The sequence below is a fragment of the Bufo gargarizans genome, chromosome 1 (genome assembly GCF_014858855.1).
Source record: "Bufo gargarizans isolate SCDJY-AF-19 chromosome 1, ASM1485885v1, whole genome shotgun sequence".
Taxonomy (NCBI): Eukaryota; Metazoa; Chordata; class Amphibia; order Anura; family Bufonidae; genus Bufo; species Bufo gargarizans.
Window position 1 is genome coordinate 539458820 of NC_058080.1, and position 12024 is coordinate 539470843.

A 12024-nucleotide genomic window follows, 5' to 3' on the forward strand; every position below is an offset into this window, starting at 1 on the left:
TCCCTCAAATCTCCATCAACTGCAAGATGCTATCCTATCAATATGAGCCAACATTTCTAAAGAATGCTGTCAGCACCTTGTTGAATCAATGCCACGTAGAATTAAGGCAGTTCTGAAGGCAAAAGGGGGTCCAACACCGTATTAGTATGTGGTGTTCCTAATAATTCTTTAGGTGAGTGTAAATGTAGCCATGTACATCCGCATATTTACTATCCGATCTTGCAGGATGTTCTGTATCTTTTTTCCGTGATCTGATTGTGGAGTTTGTTAAAATCACATTTGTTTGCATTGTAGGTTTTTTTCAGAACTTCAGTAAGGGTCCGTAAACACGTACCATGGCTTTAAAAAAGGGACAGGTTTTTCAAAGCAACTGTATGAAGTAGTTTTTTTTTTGTGATGTTTGCTTTCCTATAGAGAAGGGAAATGCCAAAAGCTTCAAAGTTGTTTTTTTGTTTTTGTTTTTTTAATGCCACTTTAACAAAAATGCCAGTAGAAAGGAAAAAAAAATTGTGTCCGGAGTTTCATATTCACCATAGGCTTTCAGCTAACATGTGGAGCTGGCAATATTACCGCCAAAAACCACATGTGAACCAAATGCCATTAAAGGGAACCTGTCACTGGGATTTTGGGTGTAGAGCTGAGGACATGGGTTGCTACATGGCCGCTAGCACATCCGCAATACCCAGTCCCCATAGTTCTCTGCTTTTATCGTGTAGTAAAAAACCCGATTTGATACATATGTAAATTAACCTGAGATGAGTCCTGTCCTTGACTCATCTCACATACAGGACTCATCTCAGGTTAATTTGCATGTGTATTGAATCGTTTTCTTTACACAATAAAAGCACACAGAGCTATGGGGAACGGGGTATTGCGGATGTGCTAGCGGCCATCTAGCAACCCATGTCCTCAGCTCTATACACAAAATCCCGGTGACAGGTTCCCTTTAAAACCAATTAAAATCAGCTTCATTACTGTTGAGACTTTAGACATGTTTAACCACTTAACAGAAGGGTTTAGAGAATTTTAGAACTACAGTTTGTCCCATAGCACTCCAAAGTTTATCGAAGAAGAATAAATAAAATTTAGTAGTACTGAAGAGGAACAAAACTAAATCGCTGTCAGGGACCCAGAAGCACCCGTGCCTCTGCGCTGCAAAATAAAGGACATGTACTTTCTTTGGCCGCATATTGCGAATCGTGGATCCATTGAAGGCAATAGGGCTGCACCATGATACAGGGTTCACATGGTTGGTGCCAGTGTTTTGTGATTCTGCGGTTTGCAGTCGACAAAACTGGCGAGGTAGGAAACATCTAAATTGTATCACAGAGTATAGTACAATGGAGGAGAAGGAATGGCTGCAATAACCTTTCTATTCGTAAACGGTGTCAGTGGTAAAATTGGCTATAGGTGGTGTTATAGGATAAAAATATGTGAGCATCCAGTGGTAGATGTTACAGGAAAATTTAGACTGGTATACGCAAATTCATAGTCATAGGTGCATATCCATAAAGCAAACATAATTAATAAAAAAAAATATGGCTGCACATACATATAAGCAATAAAACTGAGAACTGGGGATCATTCTAAATCCAAGTGGTATAATACCTACTATAAATGGATCAATGGAAGCTCTTAGCGCACATTTTGATCAAACCTATGTCGGGCCCATCTACCAAGCGTCAAGGTAGCTTCCGCAGATGGGTTCCTATCGCTAATATACCGCCTCTCTTGGACTTATCCAAGTCCAGCGGTAGAATTTGGAAGGAATTGGTTGAGTGACTGATTGAAACGGATCTTTACATGTAGAACACATGGAGTAAGGGAATCTAAAGGGAATGCGTCAACGATATTTTTACTCCCAGTAAAAGGAATTGTGCAGTGCAACAATGTTGATGACCAATCCTCAGGATAGGTCATCGGTGTCAGATTGGTTGCGGTCCAACTCCTAGTGCTCCCACCACAGCTGGCAGGAGGCAGGGTAGCGGCGTTCATTAACGCAGCTTCCCTTCAAAATGACCTGTGTGTTATCCACTTTGTAAATACAACTGCTTGTCCTGTTCAGGTGAATGGGGTGAGCACTGCACCACCCCTGCAAAGGAGACAGTGCTCACACAAGCACTGCTACCTGTCCAAACAACTGATCGGCAAGGGTGCTGTGTCTGATACCTATCCTGATGATGTCATGAACGTCGTATCACTGCACAACCCCGTTAAGACCAGATAGTTTGATAAATGCCCTTCAGCGTGTGACTATTTGACACTACAGTGGCAAAGTCACAAATTACGGAACATGCCATATTTGCACTATAATTTGCAACTTTTTGATCTTTGCCACTTTTTCTAAGGGGCGGGACTTAGTTATAGCTCAAGTCTATTGGCCCATAGCTGGCATAGACTTGAGCTTCTGGCACACTGAGTGCCAGAGATGCACTCAATGCCTCTTAATAAATCTCACTCCAGCACACAGGGAATCAAGACTGGCGTGTGGAAAGGCCAGTCTTGATAAAGCACTTATTTTCCTTTAACGTTTTCATCTTCTGACTAGATTTTTTTTTTTTGTTTGTTTGTTTCCTGAACATGATTAAGGCCACTTTCACACAAGAATGGCGGATTGGCTCTGGATGCGTTCAGGGAAACTCGCACCATTTAGCAAGCAAGTCTTGTTTTTTCCGCGCGGGTGCAATGCATTTTTAATGCGTGCAATAAAAAACTGAAGGTTTACAAACATCTAGCAACCATCAGTGAAAAATGCACTGCAGCCGCACTTGCTTCCGGATGCAATGTGTTTTTCACTGAAGCCCTATTCACTTCTATGGGGCCAGGGCTGTTCGAAAAATGCAGAATCTAGAACATGCTGCGATTCTCACACAACGCAGAACTGATGTGTGAAAAAACAAAAAACGCTCATGTACACAGACCCATTGAAATGAATGGGTCAGGATTCAGTGCGGGTGCTATGCGTTCACGATACGCATCGCATCCGTGCGGAAAACACACTTGTGTGAAAGGGGGCGAACCTCTTGCCTCGGCTGTTAACAGCATTGTTACAGAAGCCATGTCCGGAGTGGACCACATTGATGTCTAGGTGAGAGTTTTTAGGCATTCTTTGTGACCTGTGCAGAGGTCACCTATTGTAAATGCGTGGATCTTTAACCCTTTCATGACCAGGTGATTTTTCTATTTTTTTTTACACCCCAGCCCTCCCAAAGCCATAACTTTTTTTATTTTAGGCTTGTTTTTTTGCAGGACAAGATGCGCTTTCTAATGGCACTATTTACGGTTGCTTACAGTGTGGTGGGGAGGAGGGAAAAAAAATTCTAAATGGGGTGAAATAAAATTAAAAAAAAAGCAATTTAATAACAGTTTTTGGGGTTTTGTTGTTTTTACGGTGTTCCCTATACCATAAAACTGACCAGTTACTTTCATACTCCAGGTCAGTATGAATTCAGCAATACCACATATGCAGTGTCAGACTGGGGTGCCTAGGGCCCACCCTACAGCTACCCCAAAAAAATATTACTTCTTCCTTTTTCGGGCTCATGCACATGAATATTTGCAGTTTAGCAAACAATACAGTGTGCAAAACTCAACGGTATTGTGCACTGCTCTATATCAAATTGTTTCTCATTAAGGGTCCATTCACACGTCCGCAAAATGGGTCCGCATCCTTTCCGCAATTTTGCAGAACAGGTGCGGACCAATTCATTTTCAATGGGGCCAGAATGTGCTGTCTGCATCCACATTTGCGGATCCGCACTTCCGTTCAGCAAAAAAATAGAACATGTCCTATTCTTGTCTGCAATTGTGGACAAGAAAAGGCATTTTCTATAAGAGTGCCAGCAATGTGCGGTCTGCAAAATGCGGAACGCACATTGCCGGTGTCTGTGTTTTGCGGATCCGCAAAACCCAAACGGATGTGTGAATGGACCCTAAGCAGCTCATTGCAGTTAAAGGGCTTCTGTCACCCCCCAAACACCAATTTTCAGATTTTGACTTAATATATTTGCTAATGTTTACAGATTCGATATATACCCCTCTTACCTCAGGCTGTGATGTAATTTCAGTAAAATCGGACTTTAGTGATATGTAAATTTCTTCACTACCAGCAAGTTGGGCGGACTTGCTGGTAGCCGCCGCATCCTCTGTCTGAAAAAACGCCCCCAACTCCACTTGATTGACAGGGCCAGCGAGCGCTCTCATCCTCCTGCAGCTCAAATCCCGCGCCTGCGCCGTACCGGTTGTCATTCGGCGCAGGCGCTTTGAGAGAAGGACGTTCACTTGGCTGCTTCTTCCTCAGTGTGCCTGCGCTGATGACGTCAGCCCTACACCCAGAAGAGAAGACTGCTAAGGTCCCTTTACACAGGGCGACAGAGTAGGAGATTGTTGGGGAGTGTTCCTTCCCGACAATTGCCTGCTCTTTAACGGAGGAGATCGCTGTATTTACATGCAGTGATCTTCATTGTATGGGGAGCAGTGATCCCTACTGCCAATGTTCTTCCCCATACTGACCAGTTGTTTGCCAGCAGCAGATTCGTGATTACACAGCACAATACTTCCAGTAAATGAGTAAAAGGGGGGACCCCCCTGCGCTCCTATTGTTTAGATGTGTAGATCTACCTGTGAAGGAAGAATCCGCTGCTCGGTGTCTAACAAGGAGCTGTTGTCCTCCTAAAAATGAATATATATCAATAGTGTATCACCCGTGGGTGATATAAGACATCAGCGCTGGCAAACAAGCTAAACGGCTAATCCCATTGGAGTTTACTGAATGGATTGGTATCTAACCCTGGAAAAAAAAGGGTGGTATAGAAAAGTGGGCTGTACTGGGATGAATATATACTATCTTTGTCAGAACTAAGCAGTGAATGCAAGCGTTAATAATAGTAATAGTGGTGCGGTCCGTACCTTATACTTCTCCCACTTTATTCCCCTAGTTCATTCTGGTGATTGTATAGCGCTCTTCTTGATTCTTTTCTTTTTTCTTTGTAGCTGTATCTTTAAGTCAGGGCGTCCTCCTTTCTCACCTTCTAGCAACAGCGCTGCCCCGGCCGGAAGCACGTGCGGTGCAAGGGAGCTTGTGATTTGGTTGCCCGGGAAACCACTATTGGTGACGTCACCGTTGAAAGTACCGGAGCCTCCGTGGGTCAAAAAACTTATTACGCGTTTCGTCAGGGATCTCTGAAACATGTAGGAAGTTTTTTGTCCCACGGAGGCTCCGGTACTTTCAACAGTGACGTCACCGATAGTGGTTTCCCGGGCAACCAAATCACAAGCTCCCTCACACCGAGCGTGCTTCCGGCCGGGGCAGCGCTGTTTCTAGAAGGTGAACAAGGAGGACGCCCTGACTTAAAGATACACCTACAAAGAAAAAAGCTGCCCTCTATTTATTTTCTATGAGGCCACCACAAATAGTCGTGCGTTGGCTCTGCTATTTCCGTCAGGCCCGTAGAAGTGAATGGGAGTGGTGGCCGGTCATGAGCAGTGCTCTCCCATTCACTTCTATGGGGAGACTGCTTGTTGGTGACTGGACCGGAGTCCTCCAGCCACCACCTTGTGGGGCTTCGTAAATGATATACATGGGACCCACATCTATAAGACAAGCCATATGCCCCCATTGTCTGAGATAAGACAATCCCTTTAAGTTTTACACAGTGAAAAATAAATATATTTTTGTGTTGTCATTTTCTGAAAGCCATATTTTTATTTATTTTTTAGGTGACCGTTTGATTGGTACCCTTTCGGAGTACATACAATTTTTAGATTGCTTGGCATTAGACTTTGTTTTGGCACTGTTTTTATTTAGGTTTTTTTATGGCATTCACCTGAGGGGATAGATTGTGTGATATTTTTATAGAGCAGGTCGTTACAGACTCAGCGATAACTAATATACAGTTGCAAGAAAAAGTATGTGAACCCTTTGGAATTATATGGATTTCTGCACAAATTGGTCATAAGATGTGATCTGATCTTCATCTAAGTCACAACAATAGACAATCACAGTCTGCTTAATCTAATAACACACAAAGAATTAAATGTTACCATGATTTTATTGAACACACCATGTAAACATTCACAGTGCAGGTGGAAAAAGTATGTGAACCCTTGGATTTAATAACTGGTTGACCCTTGTTTGGCAGCAATAACTTCAACCAAACGTTTCCTGTAGTTGCAGATGCGTCAATTTTTACGTAAATTTGTTTTCCCTTAGTCCTAACAGCAGCACAAGTGGGGTATTTGCCCCTGTGAAGCTGGTCAGGACAGGCGGAATGTTTAGTGAACAAAAAATTTCTGTCTAAGTATCCTAATTAGTAACTAATTAAGCCCCTACCCCATATTACCCGGCCCCTAACTGGACGGGGTTGCTTTATAACAAGTAACTGATAATAAATCGCACAAGGGGAGGGAAATTTGTCTGCTGCTGTTAGGACTAAGGGAAAACAAATTTATGTCAAAATTGACGCTTCCCCTTCATCCTAACCAGCAGCACAAGTGGGGAAGTAGCAAGAAACCTCACCCAAATTGGGAGGGCTCCTTACTCCCCTCTTAGGAGAGGGCGGCACTTAAAACGGATTGTCCAAAGGCCATTCCCTCCGCTCGTCTGGCCTCTAGACCAGTGATGGCGAACCTATGGCACGGGTGCCAGAGGCGGCACTCCGAGCCCTCTCTGTGGGCACCCGCACTGTGAAAAAAAGTCTATGGTGTACCAATATGCCTTAGACTTTTCCTGCCATTTATCAGCACAGGGCGCACTATGAACAGCACAGGCAGCACACTGAATGTAGGCAGGCTTTAATAGCTAAATGATAAAGTACATGGAATATATACTATATTTAACTATAGTATTCAGGTTAAAATTGCCGTGTTGGCACTTTACGATAAATAAGTGGGTTTTGGGTTGCAGTTTGGGCACTCGGCCTCTAAAAGGTTCGACATCACTGCTCTAGACGATAATGTGAAATGAAGGTGTTCAGAGAACTCCAAGAAGCGGCTGCACAAATCTGGTCTAAAGGGATCAGTTTCTTTTCAGCATAAGAGGTGGATACAGTCCTGGTAGAATGGGCGGAGACAAAGGAAGGAGGCATCAAGTCTTGGGACAGAAAAGCCAGACGGATTGCTTCTTTAATCCACCTGCTCAGAGTGGGTTTGGAGGCCTTCAGACCCCTGTTCTTCCCTGAATAGGTCAGAAGGAGGTTTTCCGATCTTCTAAAATCGCTTGTTCTGTCCAAATACACCCTAAGACCTCTTGAGATGTCCAATGTACGGAGCCTTTCTTCCTCGGGAGAAGACGCAGCCGGTAAAAAAGTGGGTAGACATATCGTCTGATTGATATTGGAAAAGGTAGGAACCATTGGCAAAAAGGTTGGCAAAAACCTTAACACAGGACCTTGTCCTGAAGGAATTTTAAATAGGGCTCGGAAGCCCCCAGAGCCTGAAGTTCCCCAACTCTCTTAGCTGATGTGATAGCCAGTAAGAAGGTGATCTTTATAGATAAGAACCTCAAGTCTACCTCATTCAAAGGCTCAAAAGGGGGAACACATAACCCTTTTAGAACTACTGTTAAATCCCACTGCGGGATTGGTCTCAAGATTCTTGGTTTAAGCCTCTCGGCTCCCTTCAGGAACCTCTTGATTAGGTGGTCCTCAGAAATCGGTCTGCTAAGGCATGCTGATAAGGCAGAGACGTGAGCTAGACCATCCTGGAGGAATTGTAGAATAGCAGAGAGAGGAGGGTCTGAGGCAACTACCTCTCTGTCATTACACCATTGCAGGAATATTCTGTAGATTCTAGAATACTTTTTGCTTGTAGAGTCCGCTCTGGAGTGAGAAATTGTTCTCAAGACCTCCACAGATAACCCTCTAGCTTCTAGAAGGGACCTGTCAATCTCCAGGCTGTCAGATTGAGCCTCCTCAGATCTAGACAGGGACCTGTGTCCTGATACACAAGGTCCTGTATTAGGGGAAGTCTCCAATAATTGCATCTGCATGAGCTGGGTGAACCAAGACCTCTTCGGCCAGAATGCCATGATGGCAATCACCGAGGTCTGGTCTTGCTTGATCTTCATCAATACCCTCGGTATGGAAATTGGAGGGAAGATATATGCCAGCCTGAACCTCCAAGTTATGAACAGAGCGTCTATCGCTACCGGGTTGTCCTCCCTGTAAAGGGAACAGAACTTGCTCACCTTGGCGTTCAATCGGGTAGCCATCAGGTCGATTTCCGGGGTACCCCACCGCTGGACTATCATGGAGAAGATACTCTTGTTCAGGGACCATTCTCCTGGAACCGGTAGGCCCCGACTCAGGACGATCTGCCACCACATTGAGATCTCCTTTGATATGGACTGCCATTAGGTGGGATAGGTTGATCTCTGCCCAAGAGAGAATAGAATCCACCTCCCTCAGGAGGGTTTGGGATTTCGTCCCTCCCTGTCTGTTCAGGTAAGCGACCACAGTTGTATTGTCTGTCCGGACTCTCACCGCCTGACCGCGGATGAGGAGCAAAATGAAGGAGGGCTAGTTTGACTGCTCTCAGCTCTCTCCAGTTGGATGAGAGGATTTTCTCCTGGGGATTCCAAGTACCTCGTACTGGGTTGTCCTCCAGATGGGCTCCCCAGCCCAGCAGGGAAGCGTCCGTGGTCAACGTGATCCAACGAGGTTGAACCAGAGACCTCCCATCTTTTAGGTTCTTCCACCACTTGAGCGAAGAACGGACTTCTACCGACAGGGAGTGCATTCTGTCTAGGTCTTTGGGCTTGCGACTCCAAGCTGCTAAGACCTCCTCCTGAAGTGGGCGTAAGTGCCATAAGGCCCAAGGAACTGCCTCTGCAGATGCTGACATGTGGCCTAACATCCTCATAAGAACCCTTATGGAGACTCGTCTGGGTGGTATAAGAGACTGTGCGGCTTTTATTACTCTGTCCCTCCTCTGTGGGGACAGGTACAGGGTCATCAGTTGTGAATTGATCACAAACCCCAAGAACATTCTCGTGGTTGACGGGACTAAGTGTGACTTGTCCCAATTTATCAGCCAACCCAAACCCTGGAGAATCTGGAGAGCTTGTTGAAGCTGACTCTGCAGGACGTCTGCGTTTGCGGCTTTTAAAAGCCAATCGTCTAAGTACGGTACGACCTCTAGCCCAAGAAGTCTTAAATGGGCAACCACAGGAGCCACTACCTTTGTGAAGGTGTGCGGAGCTGAGGATATGCCGAAGGGCAATACAGCAAACTGGTAGTGCTTCACTACCCCTTGCAAGGCCACAGCAACTCTGAGATATTTCCTGTGTGCTGGGTAGATGGGAACATGAAGGTAAGCATCCTTCAGGTCTATAGTTACCATCATATCTCCTTGGTTCAGGATGTTTAATACAGAGCGAATGGTTTCCATCCGGAAACGCTTCTTCCTGATGAAACTATTTAAGTAACGTAAATCGGTGATCATTCGCCAGTCTCCTGATGGTTTTGGTACCAGAAAGATGGGAGAATAAACCCCCTGCCGCCATTCGCGAGGAGGAACCTCCTCTAATGCTCCTTTCCTTATATACTGGAGAACCGAGTCTTCCAGGATTGATTGTTTGTCGGGTGCTAAAGTCCTTGTTAGGACGAACTTGTCCCGAGGAAGGAAAATTAAATCTTATTTTGTACCCTGATGCTATCACCTGTAGCACCCAAGGGTCTGGAATTTTTTTGCATCCAAAAACTTTTGAATAAACTCAAACGTCCACCGACTGGGGGACTGAAAACTGGTCCTTCCTCTGGAAAACCGGGGGGGGGGGGGGGGAATTGACGGGCTGTAGAGAGTCATAGATCAGCCCTGCGGTTTCCACGACTGCGACCCCTACCTCTCTTACTACCTTCGGAACGCCTCTGCGTTCTATCTCCCCCCGAAATCTTCCTCTACCTCTTCCTCAACCCCGAAAGGACTGCTGGGGGAGGGATTTACCTTTCTTGTCCGCTAAGTTCTTCGGTTCTGAATTAGATTCTCTCATGAACAATATACCCGGTTCATAGGGAAGGGAGCAAAGGTTAAACTTGGACGTATTGTCCACCGCCAATGGTTTTAACCAGAGTGGGCGCCTGCTGGCTGAAGAAAGCACCATAGATTTGGCCGCTAATTTTAATTGTTGTTGGGAGGAATCTGATAAGAAATCAATCCCCAGTAAGAGAGTCTTAAATTGGTCCAGGATGTCGTCCCGGGCAACCCCAGAATCCAAGTCCGATTGGATTCTGAGTGCTCGCGCACGGATAAACTCTGATACTTCAGAGCACGCTACAGCAACCGAGGCAGAGGCGGAGGCGGCCGAATAGTTGCGTCTAAGCGTGCACTCTGCTCGTCTGTCTAGGGGGTCCTTTAGGTTGCTGCCGTCGTCTGAGGGGACTAGAGTGCTTTTGGAGAGCTTCGATATGGCCATATCCACCTTCTGAGGTGGAACCCAGACTAAAGAATCTGCATCCTGTAGAGGGAACATTAGTTTAAACCTCTTTGTTAACACTGGACCCTTCTCCGGGTGTTTCCACTCGGTTGCCATTAATTTCTTTAAAGACTCGTCCACTTTAAAGGCCCTTGGCCCCCTAGAGGTGGACTGTGGAGCTTCCCCTTGCTCAACATCATGGTCCCTCGACCTGATGGAGCGTAACAGTCTTTGAGTTTTTTCGGCCGGAAAGAGGAAGGCCGAACTCTCTTCCTCAGAGGAAGAATTATCCTCAATGGAAATGACATCTTCAGACATGGGTACAGGACCAGGAGAAGCCTGTCTGGGCCTCTTGTTAGAGACTGCTCCCTTGATCTCAGCAATGGACGTATCCATGAACTGCTTCTTTCAGGAAAACATCTCCACCACCGTTGGTTCTGGGTCGGCAGCCTGGGCATCGGTGGAATTCCTACGAATCCGGCAACAGGGTGCTGCAGCTGGAGCAGGCGAGATGTTTCTGCTTGTGAGTGGATTTGCCTAAGAAACAGACAACAGGATAAGAATTTGGACCCAAGAATGGCTCTAAAATGAGAGCAGTACCTTACCATGAGGTGGCGATGCCATCTTAGAAAGAAAAAGCAAGTTGACTTCAAGGAACTTCCTGAGCGCAGGAGTAGCCAAACAGCAGAAGTCAGTTGAGCTCAGAAAACTGAGAGAAACACTGACCTGCCTCACACAGGTGCCTTAAATAGTGCAAGGGGGGAGGAGCTATAGTCACTCCCCCACCCTTGGGGTGGATCTCCAGACTTAAAATCGCAACTTTAATTAAAATAATATAAACTCTCCATTTCCCCCAGTTAGGTACTCCTGTCCACCTGAGGGCACGGACCTAAGAAAACTTTATACAAAGGAATCGCTGTCCGGGGACCGAAAGTGACGTGACGACAGAGGAGCGCGGAAGCGACTGCTTCTGCGACACAGCGGAGGTAAGAAAGCATGGCACTGTGACTGGAATCTTTTTTTTTTTATTTAAATATCTCTTTATTTCCATCATCTCAAAATTCATCATCTATAGATTGGATAAAAGTTACATTTTTGAGCCATCAGAAAAAGAAGAAAAAACATTCCAATCTTATTCTATACATACCCAAATATTTTTACTCCCGAATAAAAAATAAAAAAAAATTCTGTCTGTCCAGCCCTAAAGTAACCATCTCTTCCATATTTCATCCGTAGTTTTTCCTTTTCTACTATGGCCCTCCATCACCCGTTCTTCTTTAATCAAATCATCCACTGCTTTTCTCCACTGCCGAACTGTTGGAGGGTCAGCCCCTACCCATTTCTTAAGTATTGGAATCTAATTAAACAACTGGAAAAGTAGATGGGCCCAGAAGTAATCCACCGGAGGCACGCTCCCACCCGAGGCAGGAGAGGGCAGGACACACTCCGGATACCTAGGAGATAAGGCAGAATTAAAACATTATAATATTATAACACTACAAATATAACAATGGGAGACTCCAGTAAGGAGTCTAGCCTGTCCTGGAGTCCACAGGACAATAAAAAAGCAACCCCGTCCAGTTAGGGGCCGGGTTATATGGGGTAGGGGCTTA